Raw genomic sequence first — 15,920 nt, 5'->3', positions numbered from 1 at the left:
GTGGATTTTTTTCCTCCCCAATTTTTGTTTATTTTCATTGCGGGAATACATTCATGGTTCTTAGCCTAGTGCCTGGCCCCATAGTAAATGCTCAATAAATGTTAGCACTTGTGAACATTTTCATTCTATTCACCAGAATATTTCAGTCTATTTTTTACCTCTACTAGCAGCTGGTATGTTTTTAAAATAATTAAATCTCTGAGAATTTACATAGTCCCACAGAATTAAAAGTAAAACTCTGAAGAAATTTTAATAAAGTGTGTTTCCCTTGAGCTAGTAAAATAATTTAAATTCATTTCATCGTCATCTCTGAATTTAAACTTTTCTCATTTATCATCCATTTCACTTATTGATAAAAGAATGCAAAACCACATAAGGGAAATCTTTGACACAACAGAAATAAAATGCCTCTTGTCTGGTTAAAGCACTTCAATGCTTTGTACTATTTTTAAAATTCTAGATTCATCTAGATCCCAAAGGTTTTATGTTCCAAAGTGTAATGAATTAGCATAAAGAGTCATTGAATGATAGAAACTGTTATGCCACAAGTTCAGGATATACCTTCTAAGTGTGTGCATTTCAATATTTAAATTATTATTCAATACTGTTTTTTCCAGGTATAGATCTACATAAAATTAAGAGTGTGTATGTTGTGCATGTAGTTTAAGTCTTACGATATTTAAGACTGGCATCAAGAGTGCTTGTCCTAAAGTGTTGTGTTTTTAAATTCTTACAGGTGCTTTTCCTGCTTCATTCTTAAATCATGGCTGCTTATTAACACCACACTCTTGTAATGTTGAAAATCAGTCACACTAGGTCTCGTTTTTGCTTCCTTAGTTAAGACTCAGCAAGAGAATTGCTATTATTTAATAAATGGATTTAATCATTGTTGCTAATGTGACAGCAGGAATTTGAAGCCATCTGATTTCTTAGCTGGTTCTATTAATTCAGTAATAGCTTCACACTGCCAATTGATGGCTGCTAAGTCACTAAAGTTAACATAGAGGTTTTGGAGAAACTTCTGTTCCAATGATGCATGAAAATATGAGCATATTTTGAACCGTCTGGATAATCAATACGCCTTCTGTTCATGAGGCTTATACAGTTTAACTTTGAGAGATTACTACTTAATATGATACCTGCAAAACAGGAAGTTTGCAAAATGGATGTTAGGAGCCTGTGAACTATTATTGTCCTCTGCGATTAGTCTATTGAATTATAATTATAGTTTTTTTTTTTTTTTGTATCCTGACTTATATTACTCACTAGCACCTCCAAAATAGGATTGTGTGATAGAGGGATATATTAAATACTTACAATCATAGATATATATATATATATATATATTTTTTTTAATTAATAGAATAAAATTTAAGACAGAAAGGAATTTGAAGATCCTCCAGCCCAGGATTTTCCCTTCAGCCCACCCCTCTGTCTTACAGACGAGGAGACGGAAGGCCAGAGAGGTTAGGGAATGTGTGCAGGAGCACACAGCCACACAGCCGGCCAACTGCAGACCTGGAACGCATTCCTAGCCCTGTTTGGGACTCCTTCCAGAAGAAGCTAGAACAAGAGAAAATTTATTGTCCCACAGTTTACCATGGAATAGGATGACTTGCCCAAGGAAAGCATGCTTTACCACTTCCAAAGGTTTTGAAAGTAGGTGGGTAGTGGGGAGAAACTGTCATTAGGGCAGGGTCACAAGGACAGACCAATGGCAATGCTCCAACATATTGTTTAGAATGAGTTCTGGGAATTAGCTGGGAAATTTGTTTTTTAAAGTAACATCCATAAATTGGTTCAGCTATTCTTTTAAAGTCGTAGAGAGAACAATAACTCCATTTCTTCATGCATTCTCAAACTTTAATCCATGACATTTGACTCACAAGCCCATGAAATTGCTCAACAAAAACGTCATATTTCTTTCTTCTTCCACCAAATGTATTAGAAAAATAAGTTATCATGTAGGTCGTTTTAAGTCATCCCTTCCCTTATTATTAACTACTTAAAGAACAATTGAATTGTGTAGTTGAAATTTGCTAAGAGAGTAGAACTTAAATGTTCCCCCCTCTCCAAAAAAAAAAAAAAAAAAAAGAAGGAGAAAGTAAATATGAGGTGCTGGATGTATTGATTAATAGATTCGGGAATCCTTTCGCAGTGTAAACGTGTATCGAACCACCGTGGTGTACACTTCAGTATCTTACACGTTTGTATGTCAGTTATACCGCAGTAAAGCTGAGAAAAGAACAACTGAAACTTCGCTCCGTCGTACCTTGGAATTTCTCTAAGAAGTATTTAGTTATATGGCCCCAAAGCATAGTTAACTATGCAACCTGGTCATTGTTTTTTTTAAAAAAAAAAAAAAACCTTTCTATCTCAATATGGTACAGTCAGTTGAAGGCTCCAGCAGGTAACTGAAAAGAATCTGTCTGATTCCATTTGAGTTAATATGATGAACTTAGTATATCTCAGATTTCCCTCTTGCCGGACTTTTCAGGTATCACAACATCCTTCACTCTGCTGCCCTACTTGTTGTTTTAAATCACAAACCCTGTGGTCCATTCTTTTGTTTAAAACACTTACGGATTTGTTTTTATTGTGGACTCTGCAGGAACATTCTTTTCAAGCTACGGATTTAATAATTTGCTCCTAGAATCAAATAGTGACTTGAGTTGAAATCCCAGCTCTATCATTTACTAAGCTAAGCAAGTTAAGTAATGTTTTTAGCCTTATCTGAAAAATGGATCTAAAATGGGTCACAATAAGGAGTAAATAAGACAGTGCATTTGAGTATTTAGCCTGGCATTCAGCCTATAGAAACATTTCAATAAGCATTAGTTGTTGCTGTTAATTGTTCTCATAGAATTTAAATTCCTAAATTTACATACACGGTTCCAGCCTGCTGTTAGTTCATCTTCTGCCATTTCCTCCCCCTTGAAACACACATACATACTCTTCTCTCCAGCCCTCAAACCCAGTGTTAGCCTGAAACATACCAGGCTTTTTTGTGCCTGTCTTGGTGTGGACTGGACTGTGCTTGGATTACTAAACCCACCCATCGTCCTCATCCCTTACATCTCTCAAGACTCAGCTCATATATCCCTTCTGACATGGTGTTTCCAAGGCTTCTCCGAGAATTTATTGTACTAGTGTGTAGTTACCTCTTTACCATTCATCTGCTTCCTTAAATCATAAGCTCTTTGAGGGCAAGTTCTCTTTCTTTTTACTCTCCGTATTCAGCAAAATGCTAGGAGCATTATTAAGGCTCAGTAATTATGTTGAATGAATACTTGAATGAATTACTAGGCTTTCTTTGTAACCTAGTACAGGCAGCCATCTGCTTTTCATTACTGAATTTCAGCGAATGCTCATCTAGTCTACAAAAGAACAACCAGCCCTTACTGCATTTTTAGTTTCCCTCTTGAGTATCATGGAAGTCAGTTATTTCACTTGATTCATGGATGCCATCTGGTGGGGAAAAGGGTAACTACAGGTTCATGCTTAACCAAAACCTTATAGAAGGTATGATTACTATTTATGGTATGAAATTTCCAGTTTCATGTTGGATTCCAGAAGCAGAGTCAAGAAAAAGTTTCTGGTATTGTTCTTCCATTCTTGTACATTTGCTTTCTTAGTATTTTAAGAAGTTGGTCAATCATGAATAATGTTTGAAAACATTGGGCAAATAAGATTTATACATGTATGTAACTAAATATTATTTTTCTTTTCCAGTATGTGATAGAATAAAACTGGAAAGTTTTATAATGCTTGTTTATAAAAAAAATTTAAACTATGACTTTAGAAACTGCCCAGACTCTAACTGCTCTTCTTTTTTTTAATTGAAAAATGTGTCAATTTCTGGTGTACAGTATAATGTCCCAGTCATGCATATACATACATATATTCATTTTCATATTCTTTTTCATTAAAGGTTATTACACGACATTGAATATAGTTCCCTGTACTATACAGAAGACATTTGTTTTTGTATATTTTTATATATAGTGGTAAACATTTGCAAATCTCAAACTCCCAAATTTATCCCTTCTCACCCCTTGTCCCCTGGTAACCATAAGATTGTTTACTATGTCTGTGAATCTGTTCCTGTTTTATAGATAAGTTCATTAGTGTCCTCTTTTTACTTTTTCTTCTTTAGATTCCACATGTAAGAGATATATGGCATTTTTTTTTTCTCTTTCTGACTTATTTCACTTAGAATGATGATCTCCGGTTCCATCCATGTTGCTGCAAATGGCATAATTTCATTATCTTTTATGGCCGAGTAATAGTCCATTGTATAAATATAGCACAACTTCTTTATCCAGTCCTCTGTTGATAGATATTTAGGTTACTTCCATGTCTTGGCTCTAGTATATAGTGCTGCTATGAACATTGGGATGCATGTATCTTTTTGAATTAGAGTTCCCTTCAGATATATATATCCTGGAGTGGGATTGCTGAATCATATGGTAAGTCTATATTTAGTTTTTTGAGGAATCTCCATACTGTTTCCCATAATGGCTTCACCAAACTACATTCCCATCAGCAGTGTAGGAGGGTTCCCTTTTCTCCACACCCTCTCCAGCATTTATCATTCATGGACTTTTGAATGATAGCCATTCTGACTGGCGTGAGGTGATACCTCATGGTAGTTTTGATTTGCATTTCTCTGATAATTAGTGATATTAAGCATTTTTTCATGTGCCTATTCACCATTTGTATGCCTTCACTGAAGAATTGCTTATTTAGGTCTTCTGCCCATTTTTGAATTGGGGTTTTTTTTTTTTGTTATTAAATTGTATGAACTGTTTATATATTCTGGAAATTAAACCTTTGTCAGTTGCATCATTTGCAAATACTTTCTCCCATTCTGTATGTTGGCGTTTTGTTTTACTTACGGTTTCCTTTGCTGTCCCATTTGTTTATTTTTGCTTTTATTACTATTGCCTGGGTAGACTGCCCTAGGAGAACATTGCTGAGATTTATGACAGAGGATGTTTTGCCTGTGTTTTCTTCTAGGAGATTTATAATGTCTTGTCTTATGTTTAAGTTTTTAAGCTATTTTGAGTTTATTTTTATATATGGTGTTAGGGAGTGTTCTAACTTCACTGATGTACATACTGCTGTCCTAACTGCTCTTCTAATTGCTTTAGCTCATATAGGGAATAGTGAAAACCAGTGGCGCAGATCCTAGAGCTAATGGTCCATCCAGTGTACACAGCTGTACCTTCCGAGGTTGCATACGATTTTTTTTTATAAAATGGAGAAAATATAGTGTAGTAATTTAAGTGATCTAAAATAAACTGATTATCCAAAACTTGGATATTGAATTTTTTTAATGTTTCTGTAACACTGAAGTCTTTTGATTCATTCATTCACCATGCATTTATTGAGCACCTATCTAATACCCGATATTGTACAAAATGCTAAAGAACCAGAGGTAAAAAACGTTGTTTCAGTTTTGATCCAATTAATGAATATTTTGGTAAGAATGTAAAGCTGTGTAGCTTTTCATAAGACAGTCATACCAACTTCATTTAGATTTTTATTAGAGTTGGTTGACCCGTATAGTTTGTATGTGCATTATAAACATCATAGATATAAAGATACCAGTTCTATTCATGCCATTTTGATGGGTTTTCCTGGAGCATATGACTCTAAAGGAAGTTCTTTATGATTTCTTAAATTTTGGTGGGAGGAGTAGGTCATTAGGTTTATTTATTTATTTATCTATCTTTATTTGACGGAGGTACTGAGGATGGAACCCAGGACCTTGTGCAGGCTAAGCATGCCCTCCACCACTGAGCTATACCCTCCCTTCTATGATTTCAAATAAAAAGTAGATATGCATTCGGTAGTCACATTTCTGACTTCTTATACTCTACTTAGCCGGTGGGTAGACTTTATTTTTCCATTTCAACTATCTGGAGCACTATAATGGACCAGGGAGTTAACACAGAAGGACTAAGGGGAAACTAATCACAAAGCCCATGCACCTTTCTCCAGTAAGAAGGTTAAATATTTTCCAAGTCTTGAGGCTAAATAATTGTGTGTGAAGTGACCACTTAGAAGCAGGATTGTGGAGGGAGAACCCAGAACTTCTTACAGCAGTCAGGGTGATTTGGTGTGGGAACTGTCTTCGTACACAGGCAACGTGCACATTACCGTCTTCCCTTCATGTTCTGAAGATGGCCTTAAATCATCCAAAAATGCTGGATTTTCTTCCATACATTCTCTTTGAAAAACTACACAAGTATATGTTTCAGCTTAGAGACATTTCCATCAAAAGAGGTTAAGATACTTTTTCATCTTTTAGAGTAGTAGGGTTGAGTTAAATGGGACATTCACTTATGTGGAACTCTTCGTTCCCTGATGGCACTTGTTAAATGAGGTATTACAGAATTGATCTATCATTTATAGAACTTTCATTTGAAAAATTACATAGGACACACACACATATATCCAAGTGTAATTTTCTCTTTAACTGAAGAACAAAAAAAAAAGGGCCTTGAGAATTTACCTAGTTCTCTGGAAGGATACCATTAAAGTACTAAGTTCAAATGTGTTATATATAAAATGTTGTTTCATACAACTCTAGAAGGAAAGATTTCAAGCTGAGCTGGCAACTCACTTCATTTATAAATAGCTATTCAAAACAAAACTGGCCGGCCACCTGTCTTCTAAAGTTATACTAACCTTCACTATTTAATTGCCTGAATGTGGCCGTATGATTTGTGTTAGAAAAGAGAGCTCGGTTTGGTGAGTGGGTCTCATAAGTCATGCTGACTTATTTAATAACTTCTTTATCCTAGGGCACTCAGATCAATATGTTTTGAGGAAGAATCCTAGGTACTACCTTGGAGGATAAAAGGAAATTAATAATAGAGTATGGTGAATGGCAAAGTTTATACTTTTTCTTGTCTAACAATTTCTATACTGATTTATGGCGCTTGGAAGTTGCTGATTGCAGCAATAAATCTCAAGGTGAATCTCCCTTAGATATGAACTATCTGGATATAGGACCTAAAGATAGGTCATTGCTCTATAGTAGATGGTTTTTGCTTGCCATTTCAGAGACAGCAGCCCTCATTAAGCAATTCATTATTGTCTAAGGTTGAAGCAGCTGTGGATTACTATAATTATGAATGTATTATGTCCTTGCCAATCTACTATGAATCCTAATTCAAACTTTACATGTCTCTTTGGAGCCTTGTTCGTTTTCTCGTGATTATGTTATTCCTGACAAATGGCAGTTTTGAGATGCCAAAGTTGCTTAAGTTTGTTTTTTATAGGGGCATAACCTGTTGTCCCTTATTTTTAGAATGCCTAATAACCTTTTCATTTTTAGTGTTACACCAGGTTCAAGTAGCCAGTCTTTATAACGTCTGGCTGCATTTTTATCCACCCATTTCCTCTGAGGATTGCCACAGGACTGCAATTTCCAAGACTCTCTTGACTTTTTAGGTTGTGTGATGAAGTGGAAAGCAAGAGAGTGCTTAAGAAATCTTTCTGGGGTGTTAGAATTTTAAATCACTTTGTTGGGTTCACATAGTGAATTGTTTATGTATTTATGGTTTAGAACTGATCAGATTGTTTTGTGATTATCTGTTTAGGCATTTCTGAGGCTAGACTGTAAGCTCTTTCAAGGTGGCAACTCTGTACAACTTATTTCTGTACACCTGGAACCCAACACAATGTTCAAAACATGAGGGCAAATAATAAATGCAAGCTAAACAACGTCAGTTGTGTGCACACACACGTCTGCTAATTTTGCTTTAGTTTGGCCATTCGTCCACACCAGCGTTTGGTAAACATTCTGTAAAGAGCCATATAGTAAATACTTCAGGCTTTGTGTACCATATGGACTCTATCTCAGAACTAGCTATTAACAATATATGAACAATTGAGTGGAGGTATGTTCCAATAAACCTTTATTCACAAAACCAGATGTTTTCACTGTGGTTTGCCGCCCTGGATTTAGATCAAGGCTCACGAACAGGTTTCATCTCCTGTGCTAACTTTGGTTGATTGGTTGCTGCCTGGAATATTGTATTGAGAAGGATTCTCAGGGTGGGTCTGGGCTCAGCGGCAAATAATTCTTTGATTGATTAATGTCTGCCATTGGCATTACTTTGATCCTTCCTGTAATTTACTTTAAGGACACTGTGACCTGTGGAGATGGCTAACTTTATTTCTTTGCTTTGGGTGCTGGCATTAGTTTTTAATTCCTCGCTAACAAATCAAAGGCATCTTAAGGCACATGTTTTGTGTCTCAACTTTATCCCTGGCTTCATCTCAATTTTACTGTCTTTTTTTCCTTAGTCTCAAATTCCTAAAACTTACCTACCTAATACATTTATGAAACTATAGATTTTGTTGAAGCAAAGGACTATAGGAAATATGAAAGGGCCCATCTATAAAACATTGATTATCACACCTACCTTTCAGGATCATTGTGAGGATTAAATGAAGTAATTCATATAAAGTACCAAGCATAGTACCTGGCACACAATTAGTACTCAGTAAATGGTAGCTGTTGGATATATGTCTGCTAAAGAGCTGGGCCAACCCACCTAGATAGGTATATTACACTCCCTATGATTTCTCCAGCCCCCCTCCCAGGTAGGTGGGAAAACTGGCAATGGGAACACTCTCTTGATTACTCAGATTTTGTCTTTTGAAGTCTCTCTCAGTGGCAAATACTAGGCTACCCTATGCATTTGAGTCTTTTTTTCCTACTCTTCTGTTTGTGGGGAACTTGATGATGAAATAGGATCATGTATCCACAGGGAGGATAATGAAGTGGGATTTGGGGTGGGGAGACCACTGGGCTTCTTTCTTACTCTACTGAGGCAACTTCCATACATGTCTTAAAAGAGAAAAGCTCATCTTAGTTTTATTCCTCTGACTTTTGGGGCAACAGTTTTACAATTTGGGGTGAATGATTCCAAGTAAGTTGATGATACTTTAGTTAACAGTTCTTTTCATAAACATTTTTGCTGACTTTTAAAAGAAATGACTAGCATAAGACAGCCAGATGTGTTATAACTCTGCATATTTTTAAAAGAAGTTGGTATAAAAACTTGGTATAAATTCTACACTTGAGAGTAATGTGGAAGGAAAGCCGAGAATCTACCAGTTGTCTGGACCAACCAGAGACGTGAGAATGTGAGGACTAGATGAGGAAGAGAGAATGAAAACCACACTGGGTGCTCTTTGGGCAGTCAAGGCTTCTTAGGGCCTAATACTGTTCTTAACTCATATTCTTTATAATAAACTCATTTTAATGAAAAGAAATTTAGGAACTAATAACCCCCGCCTCCCCAACAACAGAAAGTTATGCCTGGTTTTATCTGGGCAAGCATAGTACACATCTCTCCCTTCCTTATGTTCCTCAATGGACCCAGTGGCTGGTATCCCAACATCTCAGAGCACGAGGCCATCTGGAAGCTTCCCTCCTGTTATTTGCAGCTTTTATTCACCCCTGGCTCGCATTCATCCACATTTTCGAAAATTCCTGTCAATAAAATATACCGTCTGTGCTGCCTGTGTTGACCTCTTCTTCCTCTTTCTCCTTACCCCTTTAGCTGTGAGCCTCCTAGTCATGTCGTAGCTCTTAGCTCAAGCATCACTCTCTCAGGGAGGCCTCCCTTCTCCTCTTTATCAGGTGCTTTATGTTCTTTTGTTAGACCCCCTCAAAGAACCTTGTTCCTTGCCTTACCGCACTTCTGCTCGTATTTATTCCCTTAAGTGATTGGTTGATTCTTGTCTCCCCACTAGATCATAAGCACTATGAGGGCAGAGACACATTGATTTGTGTCCACCATTTGTCCTAGCAGCTCGCACAGTGCCTGACACATAGTAGACACTCAAGTATTCATCAAAAAGGTTGGTTCTAGCCCACGACTGCACATCTGCTCATCCAGCTGTTGCCTTTTGGAGCTGAAGTAGGACGTGGGAAAGGGTATATTTTTCTCTGAACTATTTGCCTGTTCAAATTTTAAAATGTGCCATTTTATATTTACACAAGCAAGTGCATTCACTGCCGAAATTATAGCATTTCCACGCAATTAGGTATCCCATTTTCCTCTTGCTAAAATAAGATACCCTTTTAAACTCTGTATGCAAAGGGTGCAGCACTGCTGGTGATGCTGATTTCCTTTCCACTGCATTTTGCTGCAACTCTCCAGGCTTCAACATTCTACTGGTGGTCCCCAGCAGAGGTCAGGTCAGTGCTCCGATCATGCCTGGGCATGGTCAAGAGACCATCACTGTGTTTTCAAGGTGCCTTGCCACAGGTCATTCTGTGGCCTGTTCCACACAGCTTGCTGAGATTTGCTTGATTGCTCACAAGCTGTTGGAAGAGGGTTGCAGGTGCTCCTAGCATCAGAAGTACTCAAGGTCAGTTAGCTTGCTTTAGGGAGGGCTTGGTCTTTCAGAGGCTGAACAGACTGGCAATGTTAGGCTGTTAAAAAAAAAAAAAAAGCCTGTGGCACTGAAGGTAGACAGGCCGTGTGGGAATGTCGCTGCTACATGCAGTCAGGGTTGTTACAAGAATTAAAAATATTTACGTGCCAGGCTGAGTCCTGGGGGATGCAGAGGGCTGTTATTGTGGAGAGTCTAGTACGACTCTGGAGGTCCATCAGAATTTGTTGTCCAGCTTTGTGAAAATTCACATACCTAGACGTTACAAAATCAGAACTCTATGGGGAAGAAACTGGTGGGTTTCACCCTTCAGTGAGCTTGTTAAAATACAGCGCAAATTTAGAAAGCAGATTCTAGAGTCCTACCCAAAATATCTTGATTTACTAAATATAGAGCAGGACCCAGATTTTGCATTTTTAAGAAGACACCACTTATCCCCAGTCCCAGGTAATTCAGAAGCCGTTGGTTAGAGTACCACCCTTGAGAAATACTGATCAGATCCAACCACCTGATTTTGTAGAGGAAACTAGAGCCATGTACCTAGTGCCCTTCTCATGTGAGGATCTAGTAAAACTTCACTGTGACCTGGTTCATGAACTTAATACCTGAGTTCTCAGAATGGGGCGCTAGTGTGTGTGTGTGTGTGTGTTTCTGGGAAAAGGATCCATTGCTCTCATCGGATTTTCATTTAGGTTCAAAATTATACAAAAATAACAGGAAGCACTTTCTTGGTTTGAGATACAATGGCTCTGGCTCTGCCTAAATCAGCTGTCCTGTTTCCCGTGGAATTAACAAGATTTGGTGCTCCAGAAATATAACATAGTAGGACCTTTATATATGCCTTATGGCAGAAGAGTGGCAAATGTCAGTGATAGAAAGAGACACAAGGGGCCTGGTCCTTTTATCTTTTATGTTTGTTTTTGTATAGAATGAACACTCATAGAGCATTAAGCCTAGTTTTAAAGCTCCCCCCCCCATCACTTTCTTCCAGCATGCCTATCCCGGGTTAGATGTTGGGGAAACCTTTGTATGTGAAAAAAGTGTTTGTCCTACCTGCTAGTTGCTCATAAACTAGTGAGGAGACAGATAGGTGATAAACGGAGACAGTCTGCCTAATTGATGGAGAGCTGTCATAGAGGTCTGACGAAGGACAGGGCTGTGGCAGTCCCAGTGAAGGAGCAAAAGCTTTTGTTCTAGAAGATACTTTTACAGCATGTGATGCCTCCTATCTGTGCTGGAGACGTTTTAAGACAAGTGGACCAGAGATGCTGCTGAATGCATTTATTGACCAGAGTGTGAGAGGCAACAAATTACGTTTGCCTTCTTCGGTGAACCTCGAAGTAGTGTTGCTGGTTGGTCTTGCAGGTAGAGCCAGCAATAGAGAAGAGTCAATTAAACCTTCAAGCTGTACAGGTTTTTGTGTTTTCCTCCATACAGGGTTAAATGTCAGAGTAGACATTTATCTTTCTTGACCTTCACTTGCCAACTTCACGTCTCAGTCCCAGGAATTTCCTTGTGTGCTTTTCTGCTTCTCATTCCCCCTCGCTATGTGTAACAGTCTGATCAGCTTGTCCACATTAAGATTTGAACATTCCTTGATGTATTACTTCTCCTTAACATTTTTGCCTTTTGAGAAAGAGAACTGGCATAAATCAGAGATTGAAAGCTATGATGATAGAATTTCAGAACTCAAAACCGAAAGGGAAAGTGATTTGGGGCAGGGATCCTTTTTGGGTTCCTCAAGTCACACTGCATGAGACAGTTACTAGATTCCTGGCAGAAAGATGGACCCTTCTTCAACGCCCCACCACCACATTCAAGGAGCTTAAATCTGATACTAGTTTTGAGGCACTTATTTTTTTTTTTAATTGAAGTATAGTCGATTTACAATGTATGTTAATTTCTGGTGTACAGCATAATGTTTCAGTTATATATATATATATATTCCTTTTCATATTCATTTTCATTGTAGGTTATTACAAGATATTGAATATTGTTCCCTGTACTATATGGTAGGACATTATTTATCTAGTTTATATATAGTAGTTAGTATCTGCAAATCCTGAACTCCCAGGTTCTCTTCCCCCTCTTCCCTGCCACCCCCACCCCTGGTAATCTTAAGTTTGTTTTCTATGTCTTTTAGTCTGTTTCTGCTTTGTAAATAAGTTCATTTATCTCATTTTTTAGATTCCACATATAGGTGATATCATACGGTATTTTTCTTTCTCTTTCTGGCTCACTTCACTTAGTATGACAATCTCCAGGTCTATCCATGTTGCTGCAAATGGCATTATTTCATTTTTTATGGCTGAGTAATATTCCACTGTGTGTGCACGTATGCATATATATACACACACACACACACATATGCACATACATACATAGATAGTTACATCTTCTTTATCCAGTCATCTGTTGATGTACATTTAGGTTGCTTCCACATGTCTTGGCTATTGTAAATAATGCTGCTGTGAACATTGGGGTGCATATATCTTTTTGATTTAGAGCTTCCTCCAGATAAATGCCAAGGAGTAAGATTCCTGGATCATATGGTAAAAGTCATGTCAGACTGAGGACATCAACTCAGCTGGCACTGGCCTTGTGCTTCTCTGCCACTGTGACCACACCGGCACTGTGGAGGTGCTCCCTAAAGAGCCTGATAGGAAGCTGTGGGCAGGAGTCAAGTGAGGCCCAAGAAGGGTTCTCTGGCCCCGTTACCGGCCAAGGAACATTTTGTCTAAGTTTTGGCTGCCTCCCTGAGGGACTGCTCTATTGTCACAGCTGCAGAGTTCTTCTTGATTAATAATTCATGAGTGTTTTATAATTCATTTATAACAGTTGGTGCCATTGGCTTTCTAAATCCCCAAGGGCATTTTTAGTTAGCAATATGCATGGAATTTTCTAGAACACATTTGTATAGCACTCATGGAAGTTATTTTTTCCTCAAGCCTTATAGCCCAACATTAAGAAATGGAAGGGAATTTTACCAGTAATTAACCATAATTTTCTCTGAAATAGGAAACATTTTTTTCTGTAAACATACATTACCTTGCATATTTTTGTTCTGTAGATCTCAAGTGTATAGAATGTGAAACAATTTCTTCCTTTTTTTTTTGTAACTGCTGAAAAGATAAGAACTCACCTATCACAATTTGACAAGACCACTTTTGGCTGAGTGCTGCTTGTTTTCTCAACAGATTTATGAAAAACTACTGGTTGGCTGTTTTTATGTTGCCATCTCTCAGGAGAACTTAGATGTGTGTATGTGCTTTAAAAAAAAATTGGAAAGAAGGACCACAGAGCTAGTTTAGTATGACCTATTCCCCCCAACTCTCGGAATGTGTGTGGTAAATGAGGGACAAAGAATTTATTAATCATACTTTAGTAGTAGTAGAGAAATAACCACAACTTTTCTTTAGACAGTAAAAAGATAAATTTTTAATCCCTTAGAGTTTGAATGTAGATTTGACCAAAATAATAAGATTAGGGAAATAGACCACATGGCTAAACAGTATTTGATACCTTACTTTGATGTTTATATATAAAAAGGAACCATCTGCTGTCAGGGAAGCCATCATTCAGGAAGGGGAGTTTGAGTTGTGTTTTCACACCTTGGCATGCTTGGCGCTACCATGTGAATATGCCTCAGATTATGTATGAATCAGATGACTCATAAAGATGTCCAAGTTTATCACTTGAGGAGTCTCAGAGGAATTGTCCTGAATAACCCATAACTTAGCAGTCATCAGCTGAATGTTTAAACTAATAAAACCTTCAATCTCCATATCAGGTAGGTTAGGTTATGGGGCTCCACATCCCTAGCATGCTGACTGTATGCCCTCTGTGGTGGTCATCCTGCCACAAAACTGACTAGCATTTGCACGTCCACAGCTTTGGTTCCCCAGAGCAATCTCATCTCCGTAATAAGCACAGGATTTCATTTACATACTTAAGGCGTAAGCCTGAGACTTTCCTGATGCCATGTCTCTTGAAGGAATCAACTTTGCCTTCCTGAGGCAGAATTACAAATTAAGGAGTGCAGGATGGTCCTCTCAAAGATGCTTTTCTTATTTAAATAACCCCTGAGTCAAAAGTGGCAAAGACTGAAAATGGCAAGAAATGACGCTCTCAGCAGGCAAGAGGGAAGAACGACTCCCTTACCTTCTGTCTTCTTCCTGGTGGGCAAGGGCATGCCCTCTGACTTTGTTTTTAAGTGCCTGGTGCCAAAGAGCAGTTGTCAAAAGTTAATGATGCTCTGCCTAAGGAAGATGGATTCTGAGGTGGACTTAAGTATATTCATGTGCGGTCTGCGCTTGCTGCTGCCAAATCCTCACATGAATATTCCTTTCCCTTCAAGGGCAGAGCAACCTTGTCTGCAGTAGACTCCCCCCTCTAGTCTGTCTTCTGATGGCACGGATTTTGAAAGATCTCCTTTATGATCTCTCCTTTATCCCCTCAATGCCTAGCGATCATCGCTGAGTTACTGTTTCCCCAAATTCAGCTCTTTTCTGCTCAGTATTTGCAGAATTGATTTCCTACCTTACCTCCCTTGTGTCTTCCTCAGTGTCAAAGTCTGCTTCTCCCCAGAGGGTCACTGATCAGATGCCGTCAGAGCCAGATATAGCGCCTTATTGTGTGAGATCAGTGTTAACTTTACCCCTAGCGTGGATCCAAGGAGCAGCCGCTTTGCTTTAGTGTCCTTTTGATCCAGTTTTAGAAGCCCGTGTCCTTTCACGATCGCCCCTCATATCAGAAGCATATCACTGTGTGTTCCAAGGCTGGCATGTATGTTGTGTAAATAGAAACTGAAGGGCGCTGCCATCTGTTATTCGCCCCATTCCCTTCAGTGGAGCTTGAGGATTTCTCTCTGCCAAATTATAGTATGTGTGCGCGCACACGCGCTCACATTAAATAAAATGAAGGGGAAAGGGTAATTTATAAAATCAGAGAATTTGAAGGATATTAAAATTCCGAAACTTCCTTTTATCTTCGCAAAGCACACTCTAGAGCTTGAGGCAAAAGAGGGTATTTCTTCTCAGGATGCATTTCCCAGGTTTTGTCATCTTAGAATCTCATCTGTTGGCTTTTCAAAGTTGCTTTGAAATTGGGTCTTTACATCAGGACCAACAGTTATAACACAACTCATTACAAACTTAATGATAAGTCCATTCCTTGGTTTTAAAAATAATTTCTAAGTAAGAATGTATTGGGTACAAGGGAAGCTTTCTTTTCTTTGAATACCATACCTAATTTTTAAAAATATAAAACTGCATACTATAGACTAAGTTTTAGGTAATAAAATAGGACGTTTGATTAAAAAGTGGAGGGCAAAAAATAAAAAACTCCCACAACTATGAAATATGCAGTATTAAATGGAAAATATAAGGCATATCTTCATAGTTAAGGGCATCAGAAGCCTGTTTTTATATTAAATCTATTACAGTTGAAAATGAATAGTAACTTGCCCTTTGCAAGTTTCCAGAGAAAAATACTAA

At 38.0% G+C, this 15,920-nt stretch overlaps 1 protein-coding gene across 3 annotated transcripts in view; it reads left to right on the top strand.

Annotated features, from left to right (window-relative positions):
• PPM1L (protein phosphatase, Mg2+/Mn2+ dependent 1L) overlaps nt 1-15,920 on the top strand; it is a 265,078-nt gene that overhangs the window by 155,739 nt on the left and 93,419 nt on the right. Inside the window, exon 1 of one of the 3 annotated variants that reach the window (XM_045514538.2) lies at nt 6,695-6,759. The exons of the other annotated variants lie outside the window; for them this stretch is intronic. The gene's annotated coding sequence lies outside the window, so the exon portion shown is untranslated. Of the gene's footprint in view, nt 1-6,694; nt 6,760-15,920 lie in introns of those variants that run through there. 3 annotated transcript variants of the gene reach the window in all.

This window comes from Camelus bactrianus, chromosome 1 (genome assembly GCF_048773025.1).
Source record: "Camelus bactrianus isolate YW-2024 breed Bactrian camel chromosome 1, ASM4877302v1, whole genome shotgun sequence".
NCBI lineage: Eukaryota > Metazoa > Chordata > Mammalia > Artiodactyla > Camelidae > Camelus > Camelus bactrianus.
Note: the sequence above shows the minus strand (reverse complement) of the source record. Positions and strands in the feature narration are given on the sequence as shown.